The sequence below is a fragment of the Martes martes genome, assembly GCF_963455335.1.
Source record: "Martes martes genome assembly, chromosome: 5".
In the NCBI taxonomy this organism is placed as follows: Eukaryota; Metazoa; Chordata; class Mammalia; order Carnivora; family Mustelidae; genus Martes; species Martes martes.
In genome coordinates, this window is record NC_137892.1 from 8,807,889 (window position 1) to 8,820,879 (window position 12,991).

Below are 12,991 nucleotides of genomic sequence, written 5' to 3' on the forward strand. Positions count from 1 at the left end.
GCTTACACTGTTTTTTCAATGTGTGGTAAATACATTGGGCAACTGTGACAGATAAGTTTCATCTTCAGTATTTTCTCTGTTACTTATAGATATCAATAAATTTAAATGTGAAATAAACATATAGGATATAGTTTATAATGTAGGGTCATGGGGAAAAAGCACATAATAAAATGGTACATAAATGTAATTACTAAAATTAACTTGCATACAATAAAATGTTGGCTATAATTACAATATGGATTTGCATTTTCATGTTATGTATAATTTTCTTTCTTTCTTCAAAGTTATATTTCATACATTTTTGTTGTCTTTTTAAATGAAGTGCTTGAAGAGTTTCTTTACTTTGTGATTAAGTGAGATTTGTGTGGGAATTGTGTGGGAATTCATAGAAGCAATCATTATAATTATTGATCAGCAACAGTAGTGAATGTTAGGTGTGGTTCTTGCCCTTATGTGTAATATTCTGGTTGGACATGTAAAAGTGGGGCACAAAAAACCTGACCCTGTGTGACAGCCCAGCCTGACAGTCACATGATGGGATTCTGAAGTTGCAGGCATGGAGATGGACTGGGTTGGTGGGGAGTGGAGCAGGAGCGAACCCCCTTTCTAGGTTAAGTTATACCTTGAAGTTAAGGTGTTAAGGCGTTAAGTTACACCTTGAAGACAAGGAAAACATGGAACAGACTCAGAAGGACATGTTTGCTCCTATGGAGACCCAAACTGGGAGAATCTTGATAATTCACAAATTCCAAATACAATGGCTAAAAAGGAGAAGTATTTTGGTTTCCATGAAGGGAAGGGATTGAGAGTGACAAAGCCACAAATATTCTCTTCTTCCTCAAAAAAGTTATAAAATACAATATTATCTCACAGTGGTCTTGCCTGTGCATAATTTATCAAAAGTTCCTACACATGTGATTCATCTTCTCAAATACCGCTAATTGAGAATAAACTATAAGGTCATAATATGTGCTCATAATATTAATTTCTAGACTAAATTTAATGAAATCACTCTGTTATCTGTCCTTCAATAACTAGCTAGCCTCCAAATTCTATATTCTTTTTGCACTGTCTTCATTGGGTTCCAATCCACAGTGTGGAAGTTTCATTTATATTCTCTTTAAGAAAAAGTGCTGATTCTTACAGATTTTGCTACTGTTCATGAATAATAGCCAATACTGTCAATTTCCCATATTCACTCATCCATTCATTCCTCCAAACACTCACAAAATACTTTTAACTACTTACTATTGCCACTATAGTAGGTGTTAAAATATCCCAGAAGAACAGAGTATTTATTCTGTATAAGTTCACTAAGAATTTAAGAAAGGCATGGCAATATTTGAAATATAGACAAAGCAGAGTGTGTATCTATGTATATTTATAATCAGCAGAGTGCCCAAGAGGTCAGGAAAGGTAATCATATTTGCAGTCAGAGAGAACACAAAAAAGATGGACACCCATGTTCAGCTTTAAAAGATTTATTTCATTTCACCTAAAGAAGAAAGGGACAGAGAGGCTTTTGTGGAAGAAGAAATGACATTTGCAAATCTAACAGTGTTGAAAATAAAATATTACTTTGAAATCACAGAAAAGCATTGCCACCAGGACAAGAATACAAGGCACATCTAGCATTAATTGGAAACAAAGATTTAAAAAATGTGGAAATTGGGGCGCCTGGGTGGCTCAGTGGTTTGAGCCTCTGCCTTCGGCTCAGGTCATGATCTCAGGGTCCTGGGATCGAGCCCCGCATCGGGCTTTCTGCTCAGCAGGGTGCCTGCTTCCCTACCATCTCTCTGCCTGCCTCTCTGCCTACTTGTGATCTCTCTCTGTCAAATAAATAAATAAATAATCTTTAAAAAAAATAAAAAAAAATAAAAAATGTGGAAATAAAATAGTGTAATATACAATATACACACAAGCAGGCTTACTGAAAACACATAAGGGAACAGGGGAGAAATGAACAAAAAAGGCCTTTCCAAAAAAACAGACTCCTGTTTTGGACTCATCTCTCTATATTAGAGTCTCCGAGGAACAGACTCATTAAAGAGTTTCAGGAACACAGAGTGTGAAAAACGTGGCTGTTTCCCACCCAGATGTAGGGCAGGGGCAAAAAAAGGGGGCACAAAGAAAGGAATTTCTTTCTGTTTTCCTTCACCTAAATCATTTCTGTTGGGCAGGGTGCACTTCTTGTAAGACAGAACACTGGGGTGATGGAGGAAGTTTTCTGCATGGGACAGAAGGTGGGGGGCTTCCTAAGGTATTCCTTGTGTCAAAGCGTGTCAAGTAAGAACAAATGCAACCACTTTACCATTTTACATTTGTTCAAAACTGAGACACTAGGGAAGTTGGGACAACATGGCAAGATTACACTTTCATTGGACGTTTTGTTGTAAGAAAGTCAGGATTGATGCATTTCAATGAGAAATAAACATCTGTAATCTCACACATTTTTCTTCAGGATTCCAAACATCCCTTTACTTCTGTAGTATCTACTTTGCCTCATTATTTTCCAGAAATCCAACCCAGATATTCAATGTCTAGGGTTACTTCAAGCACATTCATGAAATAGTTTTTGCAACTTTTATAGCAATCCATTTCTTCTCTATTCTGAGAGAGCTTCTCACTCTCCTTCCCTATGTCCCTCCCTCTCACTTTCTCCCTCCTGTCCATCCCTCTTCTTCCCTCTGTCCCTCCCTCTCACTCTCTCCCTCTGTCCGTCCCTCTCCTCTCTCTTGCTCTTCCCTCCTCCACTTCCTCCCCATTCTTGCTCCCATCTTGACAGCATCAAGTGAGGCAGTGTTCTTGATGATACTGATGCAAGTTGTCTGAAATCAGATCATCAAGAACTCTGCCTCACTTTATGCTGTCCCTAAAAATACTAAACAAATATGTGTTAGCCTGGTTCTCCTGTCTACTTACCCTTTTTTGTAACACTCACTGTCATTACGTATCCTGACCATCATTTCTTAACAAGAATTCAATATTGTGGATTACAGATAGAGTAGTACAGATAGATAGATAGATAGTACAGATAGACCCCTTTTGTTTGTTTAAGATGTTTTTCATGTGCTTGAGAGAGAGCAAGAGTGGGAGCAGAGGCAGAGGGAGGTCCCCTGAGCAGGGACCTGAACCGATGCTTAACCAGCAAAGCCATCCAGGTGCCCCATTGGAATATCACTTGTCAGGTAAGTTTCTTTCCTTAAGGCACTTTACATAATTAAATAAAAATAATCATATGGGCACTTATAAAAGCTGGGATATTTATCTTAAATGGATTTGCTCTGTCTAAATAGTAGTATATTAGCTAATTCTGGGAAATCATATTTATTGTACTCCTTAACAATAGACTTTTCAAAAGTTGGAGATTATATTTTAAACATTTTGGCCACTTTTAAAAAGATTTTATTTATTTATTTGACAGAGAGAGATGACAAGCAGGCAGAGATGTAGGCAGAGAGCGGGGGGGAAGCAGGCTCCCTGCTGATCAGTGAGCTTGATGCTGGGCTTGATCCAAGGACCCTGAGATCATGACCTGAGCCAAAGGCAGAGGCTTAACCCACTGAGCCACCCAGGCACCCCCCATTTTGGCCATTTCTGAACTAAATCCAATCATACCTTTTAGTTGTAACCAATCATACCTTTTAGTTGTAATTGAATCTTAGTTTTAAAAATTTTTGTAGTATTGATTCCAACTAGGGAATTTGTTCTGTCATTCCATTCATAATACTGCAGATATTTCCTGTAATTACTTTATTTCAATAGTACTTCAATAGTAATTTTAATTTCCTGTAATTACTTTATTTCAATAGTACTTGTATAATTCATTCCTTATTTGTCTCTGAAACATAGAATATATTGTATCAAATTCTCTTGTTAGCATGTTATTTTCACTCCTGCTTCTTTTTCTAAAGGTTTTCTGCCTTAAATTTTATGTAATCTCTCGTGTCATATAGATTCATGATATTTTTATCTTTTTTTTAAAAACTATTGAATTCTTTATTTTCATTCAATTTTTTTTAAATTAAATTTTTTATTTATTTTCAGCATAACAGTATTCATTGTTTTTTTTACCACACCCAGTGCTCCATGCAATCTGTGCCCTCCCCAACACCCACCACCTGGTTCCCCCACCCTCCCACCCCGCCCCTTCAAAACCCTCAGGTTGTTTTTCAGAGTCCATAGTCTCTCATGGTTCACCTCCCCTTCCAGTTTCCCTCAACTCCCTTCTCCTCTCCATCTACCCTTGTCCTCTATATTATTTGTTATGCTCCACCAATAAGTGAAACCATATGATACTTGACTTCCTCTGTTTGACTTATTTCACTCAGCATAATCTCTTCCAGTCCTGTGCATGTTGCTACAAAAGTTGGGTATTCATCCTTTCTGATGGAGGCATAATACTCCATAGTGTATATGGACCACATCTTCCTTATCCATTCATCCGTTGAAGGGCATCTTGGTTCTTTCCACAGTTTGGCGACCGTGGCCATTGCTGCTATAAACATTGGGGTACAGATGGCCCTTCTTTTCACTCCATCTGTATCTTTGGGGTAAATACCCAGCAGTGCAATTGCAGGGTCATAGGGAAGATCTATTTTTTAATTTCCTGAGGAATCTCCACACTGTTCTCCAAAGTGGCTGCACCAGTTTGCATTCCCACCAACAGTGGAAGAGGGTTCCCCTTTCTCCACATCCTCTCCAACACACGTTGTTTCCTGTCTTGCTAATTTTGGCCATTCTAACTGGTGTAAGGTGGTATCTCAATGTGGTTTTGATTTGAATCTCCCTGATGGCTAGTGATGAACATTTTTTCATGTGTCTGGTAGCCATTTGTATGTCTTCATTGGAGAAGTGTCTGTTCATATCTTCTGCCCATTTTTTAATATGATTATCTGTTTTGTGTGTGTTGAGTTTGAGGAGTTCTTTATAGATCCTGGATATCAACCTTTTATCTGTACTGTAATTTGCAAATATCTTCTCCCATTCCGTGGGTTGCCTCTTTGTTTTGATGACTGTTTCTTTTGCTGTGCAGAAGCTTTTGATCTTGATGAAGTCCCAAAAGTTCATCTTTGCCTTTGTTTCCTTTGCCTTTGGAGACATATCTTGAAAGAAGTTGCTGTGGCTGATATCAAAGAGGTTACTGCCTATGTTCTCCTCGAGGATTCTTTTTTTTTTTTTAAAGATTTTATTTATTTTATTTGACAGAGAGAGAGGTCACAAGTAGGCAGAGAAGCAGGCAGAGAGAATGGGGAAGCAGGCTCCCTGCTGAGCAGAGAGCCCGATGCGGGGCTCGATCCCAGGACTCTGAGATCATGACCTGAGCCGAAGGCAGAGGCTTAACCCACTGAACCACCCAGGCGCCCCTCTCCTCGAGGATTCTGATGGATTCCTGTCTCACGTTGAGGTCTTTTATCCATTTCGAGTTTATCTTTGTGTACAGTGTAAGAGAATGGTCAAGTTTCATTCTTCTACATATAGCTGTCCAGTATCTTTTTAATTTAATTTTTGTACTTTGCTTTGATAATGATTTTTCTATCATTAATATTACAATAGATATTTTAGTTTTTCACATGTGTTTCTTAAAACATTTATACCAGTGCTTATATTTTTTGCATCTTGAGCCATTTTATGTTGTGTTTTTCTGATGAACTGTATTGGTTTTACATTGCAGTCCTAGATCTATAACAGTAGCAAGGAATATATTAATATTTATTGGTACAGTTCTTCTTGCTCAGATATGATTATTGTGTCCAAAATACATTTTTGTTTACTTTGTTATTGCAAAAGATTATTATGTTTATCTTTGCACCAACTTTTTCTCTGTGTGGAGGAAGTCACTGATAATAACTCTCATTTCTTTTGTTTTAAGATTTTATTTATTTATTTGACAGAGAAAGACACAGCGAGAGAGGGAACACAAGCAGGGCGACTGGGAGAGAGAGAAACAGGCTCCCCCTGAGCAGGGAGCCCGATGGTGGGCTGAATCCCAGGACCCTGGGATCATGCCTGAGCCAAAGGCAGACACTTAACAACTGAGCCACTCAGGCACCCTGATAATTTTCATTTCTGTCAAAGTTATATTAACTTCCTCTCATTTTACCATGGTGCCCATTTTTATGTGATTGTTTCTCAAGCTTGAGGATTCTTTGTGTACCTCAATGGCCAAATAATTATAAGTTATTTTTTTTTCTTTTCTGTAACTAATTCAGACACAAACATTTAATCATCATCTTGTCCCATCAAACATAATATCTCAAAAACATAATTGAAAAGTTATCAACAGCTATATACCTATTAACACATTATTTGTATAATTGTTTATGCTACAAAATTTTCAAGAACAGATTCACTTCAACAGAATTTAGTACCTACCGTGCAATGAAAAATAAAGACTGTGAAGGAAAGACAAGTTGAAATCTATAGAGATACTTGGAATTTAAATAAAAACTTGAAAAAAGTAATATTAAATATACAAAGAAGGATAAGATGGTTCACTTATTTTTACACCTTACCTGGCAGTTGAAGGGCTAGACTCTCAGGTGGGAAAATCTAGCTGCCATGTATGCCCACTCTCCACTGTGGCTCTCAAACCTGAACCCTCCATATGCCCTTTCAACATCCAGACATCCCAGCTCCTAGAAGACAAACACCAGAAATAAGTTGTTGTTATATTTGCAGGTACCAATTAACCCTTCCATTGATGTTTTAGCAGAACACTTACTTGATTAAGTTCCTATCAAGAAAATGTACCATCGTAATTATACATTTAACATACATCTGCAGAGATCTATAGAATATAACAAGGAAAGAAGCTGGATTTTTTTAAAGATTTTATTTATTTATTTGACAGACAGAGATCACAAGTAGGCAGAGAGGCAGACAGAGAGAGGAAGGAAAGCAGGCTCCCTGCTGAGCAGAAAGCCCGATGTGGGGCTCGATCCCAGGACCCTGGGATCATGACCTGAGCTGAAGGCAGCAGCTTAACTCACTGAGCCACCCAGGTGCCCCAAGAAGCGGGATTTTTGAAGGATGTATTAGACCCAATCATAATATCAATTGCCTTGATCAATTAGGCTAGGAAATAAAGTTGCTAAAATAATTTATTTAAATTTTTCCTAAATTTCTTGATTTAATGAATGATTGACCATACTCACCGCCCCCGCCCCGCTATCACTCCCTTTATGGTTAAAAGAGACACAAATATAGAAAGAGACAACTGAAAGTTGGAAACTGACTTTATTCTTGTGGGGATACCAACTGCCAGAGCACTCAGGGGCCTCCTATTCTTGATTCTTTATATTGGCCTCTTTGGTGATGTCCTTGGAAATACCGTCATTATCACCTGAATTCTCCTGGATTACAGGGTTCGGCCACCCATGTATTGCTTCCTCATGATCTCTCTCTCAGTGAGCTATCGACCAGCTCTGTGCCATACCCAAGATGTTGGCCAGCATCCAGTCGAAGAGAAAGTGATGGTGCATGGTTCCCGCCGTTCTCTTTCTCCTTCCTTTCCAGAAACACTGAGTTTATCCTTTTTGCCATCATGTCCTATGATGGCTATGTGGCCTTTCACAACCCCCTTCAGTTCTTTGTGATTATGATCAGCTGACTCTGTGTGCATCTTGTTATCCTCCCATGGGTGGGTGGTTTCTCCTCATTCTTCCATCCACTCTCCTTAAGGTGGGCTGCCACACTGTGGTCCCAATGTGACCAATCACTTTTTCTGTGATAGTGTTCCCCTCCTCCACTTGGCCTGTGTTGGCATCTGTGTCATTGAACTCTTGGACTTCCTCAGCGCCCTTGTCCTTCTCCCCAATTCCCTCTCTTTCACCTGGTCTCCAAAGTTTACATCATCTCCACCATTCTGAAGATACCCTCAGGACAAGGTCAATGCACAAAGCCTTTGCCAGATCTGTCTCTCAGTTCACTGTGGTCTCCATGGGCTATGGAATCTCCATTTTTGTCTATGTCAAGCCCTCCAAGAAGACCAGCTTGCATCTTCAGAAGATCCTCTTTATCATCTCTAGTGTCATCATGTCTGAATCCCTTCCTCTTCACTCTACAGAATAAAAAGATAAAAGGTGCATTGAAGGACAGCTTGGTCAAGGGCCAGAACTTCCTCAAGCACATGAGGCCCAAGTGACATGATCTTTGAGAATCATGTTACTCCTGGGATCTTCAGATCCATCAATGATTCCAGCAATGTCCCATGATCTATGTAAGTCAATGATACTGTGAGTTGTGAAAGTCTTCTAACTTAATAATAAAATTTAATGGTTTCCTGTCCATGTTAGATTTCAAAGATTTTGTTACAATAATTAAAATTTGCATTTGTAGGTGGTAATAAAGGTAATGGGTAGGAGGAATAGAAGTAGTAGTATTCATGAAAAACTTGATTTCAGGTATCACTGCGTTGGAAATGCATGTATTATATATGATAGATATAGAAAAGAAAGGTTTTAGAACACTTTTGCACACACACACAAAAGAACACTTTTGCACAAAAATACACACAGATACACAGGAATTCCACCTTGGAATAGGATTCAAATGTTTTAATGGGCTGAAATTTTATCTGACATTGGAATAATAATTTTGGTTTATTGTTTATTTCAGTCCAACTTTATTTATGTCGTTTCTATTTAAACTAAAGCTTCTAAATAAAGGACTTAAAGATGTATATATTTCAGTTTCTTTGAGTACAAGTATTTTATAACTTAGCGTTACCATTAGGAAAATCTACTACCTTTGAGGGAAGGGCTATGGGATAGATGATAACTACAGAGCCAATACATGGAAAGAACAAGTAATGGGTATGGATTTATCAGCGACAAAGAGTGGAACATTTTTTTGCATAAGCCAGGAAATAATCATTTGACAACTGGTAATTTTAGAAATTCTGATTAAGAACAAACCAAGTTCATATCAGCTCCAGGAAATTTTCTGTGTATACAAGCTGCCAATTAGAGATGGCAGAGAAATGTGAAATTGAACATGAAGAAAAATTCATATGAATCATCTGAACTGAAGAACAGAGGAAGACAAAGAAAGGAAGATGTGCAGAACCAAAGAGGGACTTGCCACAACTTGACACATTTCATTCTGTGTGTATTTATAGTTGCAGAGTAGAAAAAGGAGAACTAGGGGAAAACTGTGAAGAAATAGTGATTGAATAATCCCCAACTCAGATTATAAAAGAGACAGATTTCCACCAAAGGGGGGGGAAGGATAGGAAAACTCAATCAAGATCTTTATAAATTTAACCACATTGAAGTACATATTTGTCAAACTGCTATGAACCTACACTAAAGATAAAATTTGCAAGTAACCACAGGCATAAAGGGCATATTGAATACTGAGAAGAATGGCTAAAAGTCATCACTGAGTGTCCATCAAAATCTGTAGACAGATCACAAGAAAAAGACACACTTTAAGGACTGAAAAAAAAGAAAAAGACACACTCTGGAACTCAACATCAATAGCCTTCATGAATTATAATAAAATAAACACTTTCTGAATTAAAATAAAACAATAAAAAATCAGAAATAATTGATCGCCAGCATATGTGGATGACAGGAACGTTAAAGGGTATCTTCAGGCTGTTGGGTAATTATTCCAAATGGGAAATGGATTCATTAAGTTGAGTAAAAAGCACAAGAAATGGTTAATAAGTTTGAAATATGAAATATTTTGCTTTCTGTTCATCATGGCATTTAAGAAACACATATAAACATAAAAAGCATAAAATTCTTAATGTGCAAAGCAGAATATAAATGATAAAGTTGACTAATGATTACCATATTTGTGGAATGGAAATAGGACAAGAAAGTGTAAGCAGGGTGCAGGAAGGGGACCCTCATGACAGTTTTGGAGGGAAGAAGAGGCAAGGAGGAAATATGGAGTGTATAATGACACCATGTAGAAGAAATGGCAGGGAACAGTAGAATAATATGCCATTAGAAATTGAAAATAAAAAGTAAAATAATGTGTCATTAACAACAACAAGAACAAAGACAGGACAGGATAAACTGAGGAAGAATAGTAGAAATCAGGATGAAGGGAAAATAAGTAATCAGGTAGATTCAAACCTGAAATAAAATTTAATTAAATAGGAATGGATTTAAAGCACCAAACACCAAATAAAAGCAGAGATTGTCAGTCGAATAAAAAAGAACTTGATTTACACGTTCTTCAAAAATGTAATCTAAGGAAAGATGCCAATAAAAAAATAAAGTTTAGAATAAAGAAGATATTCTACAGGCATAGTAAGCAAAAGTGTAATGTAATAAACAGTGATATTTACCAAATACATTTCAAGGTGAAGATTATTGCAAGTGTTAATCAAAAGTATTATATAATGGAAAAAGGAGAGAGTTCCAAGAATGTATTATTATTACATAATATTCCAAATTATGTAACAATGTAACACAGCATCTAGCTCATAAAGCCAAAATTTATAGAACTGCAGGGAACACTCGCTGACCCACAATTTTAGCTATAGATTTTAAAATGCCCTCTCTCAGTGACTGATAAATACTAAGTAATTACCCACAAAATTATTAGTAAGCGTATAAAATTTCTAAATATGTCAATATGATCTGATTAAACAGCAAACAATACACTATCTTTAGAACAGCCATTCTATTCATAGAGAAGGAAAAATTGCCCCATGCCTTCTTAGAGTCTCTGTCTGGTCCTAAGAATTAACTTGACATAAACTGCATTAAGAGCATACACTTTTCACTGAACTTTTGTACGTACATGAGAGCCTTCAAAAGACAAGGAAGACCCTAAGTAGTGACCAGAGCAGGAAAATTCTATGTCTTTCAAAAAAGAGAACAATAAGTTTCTGAAGAATTTTCAAAGCACAGGGTTTTGGGCTACAGGTAGTCAGTGATGGAGAATTAACAAGTATGTTTATACAACCTTTTCCATCCTAAATTCCCTGTTTCTGGTGATGAGGATGTCCCCCTTCCTCCTGGAACAGGAGTGCACCTTTCACGTGGAGTTCTATCTCTTGCTTAAGGAATAAAAGGGAGGTCAGAGTGCCCTCCATGCACCTGCTATTTCTTAGGGACTTTAACTTAAAATGATCAAAATATGCCAAAGTGGCATATTTTGCAGTGGCATGTTCTTAATAGGAACTGAATAAGGAAAGTTCATCAAGATAGACCACAGTCTGGTCTACAATATCATTCTCAATGTAGTTAAAAAAATCATATAAAGCATATTTTCTAATATTAGGGTTAAATTAGAATTCAATAAATTCCCTGAGAATTGGGAATTAAGTAAACATTTCCAAATAAACCTTCAGTGTAAGAAAAAATAAAGAACAATAAAGTGAAGGGTGTGGAAATCAGAGGGGGAGACAAACCATGAGTGACTGTGAACACTGAGAAACAAACTGAGGGTTTTGGAGGGGAGGAGAATGAGGGGGTTAGGTGAGCCTGGTGGTGGGTATTATGGAGGGCACATATTGCACGGAGCACTGAATGTGGTGCATAAACGATGAATCTTGGAACACTACATCAAAAACTAATGATGTACTGTATGGTGACTAACACAATAAAAATTTTTTAAAAAGAACCTCATAGAAAACACCTTGAATGTATTTTATCATTGTCAACAAAAGCAAAACACATTTCTGCCATGTTTCTAAAGGAGAACTTCATAGTGAAATTATAACTTCAGGTGCCTTCCATCAGACTAACAGGCTGAAAAGAAACTATGCAAACTGCCACCTAATATACCCAGAAGAGCATATTTTACCAAAAGTAGGTAACAAAAAACAATAATATGAGTAAATATAAAAAGGAAATATAAATATATACAGAATGGAGGAATTCAAGCCAAATAAATGTTGGCTCAATGAAAAAATAAAATATATAAGACCTTCCTGAGGGGGGAAAAAACAAATCACAAATTACCAATATTAGGAAAGAAAATAAAAAAATCAGTGTCTTCTTCAATTTCTTTTAGGAGTGTTCTGTAGTTCCTCGAGTACAGATCTTTAACCTCTTTGGTTAGGTTTATTCCGAGGTATCTTATGGTTCTTGGTGCTATAGTAAATGGAATCGATTCTCTAATTTGCCTTTCTGTATTTTCATTGTTAGTGTATAAGAAAGCCACTGATTTCTGGACATTGACTTTGTATCCTGCTACATTACTGAATTGCTGTATGAGTTCTAGTAGTTTGGAGGTGGAGTCTTTCGGGTTTTCCATATAAAGAATCATGTCATCTGCGAAGAGAGAGAGTTTGACTTCTTCCTTGCCAATTTGGATACCTTTTATTTCTCTTTGTTGTGTGGTTGCTGTTGCTAGGACTTCTAATACTATGTTGAACAAGAGTGGTGAGAGTGGGCATCCTTGTCGTGTTCCTGATCTCAACGGGAAGGCTGCAAGCTTTTTCCCATTGAGGATGATATTTCCTGTGGGTCTTTCATAGATAGATTTGATGAAGTTCAGGAATGTTCCTTCTATCCCTATACTTTGAAGCGTTGGAAAGAACCAAGATGCCCTTCAACGGATAAATGGATAAGGAAGATGTGGTCCATATACACTATGGAGTATTATGCCTCCATCAGAAAGGACGAATACCCAACTTTTGTAGCAACATGCACAGGACTGGAAGAGATTATGCTGAGTGAAATAAGTCAAACAGAGAGAGTCCAGTATCATATGGTTTCACTTATTTGTGGAGCATAACAAATAATTTAGAGGACAAGGGTAGATGCAGAGGAGAAGGGAGTTGAGGGAAATTGGAAGGGGAGGTGAACCATGAGAGACTATGGACTCTGAAAAACAACCTGAGGGTTTTGAAGGGGGGGGGTGGGAGGGTGGGGGAACCAGGTGGTGGGTGTTGGGGAGGGCACAGATTGCATGGAGCACTGGGTGTGGTGAAAAAACAATGAATACTGTTACGCTGAAAATAAATAAAAAATTTAATAAAAAATATCAGTGTATATTCCACAGATGAAAAGGGATAAAT

General features: G+C 37.4%; 1 pseudogene across 1 annotated transcript; it reads left to right on the forward strand.

Moving 5' to 3' along the window:
- Positions 1–2,213: 2,213 nt before the first annotated feature.
- LOC308342648 (olfactory receptor 6M1-like) lies at positions 2,214–8,146 on the forward strand (annotated as a pseudogene). The gene is made up of 2 exons: positions 2,214–2,260; positions 7,268–8,146. The product of its transcript is annotated as an olfactory receptor 6M1-like (transcript).
- Positions 8,147–12,991: the final 4,845 nt, after the last annotated feature.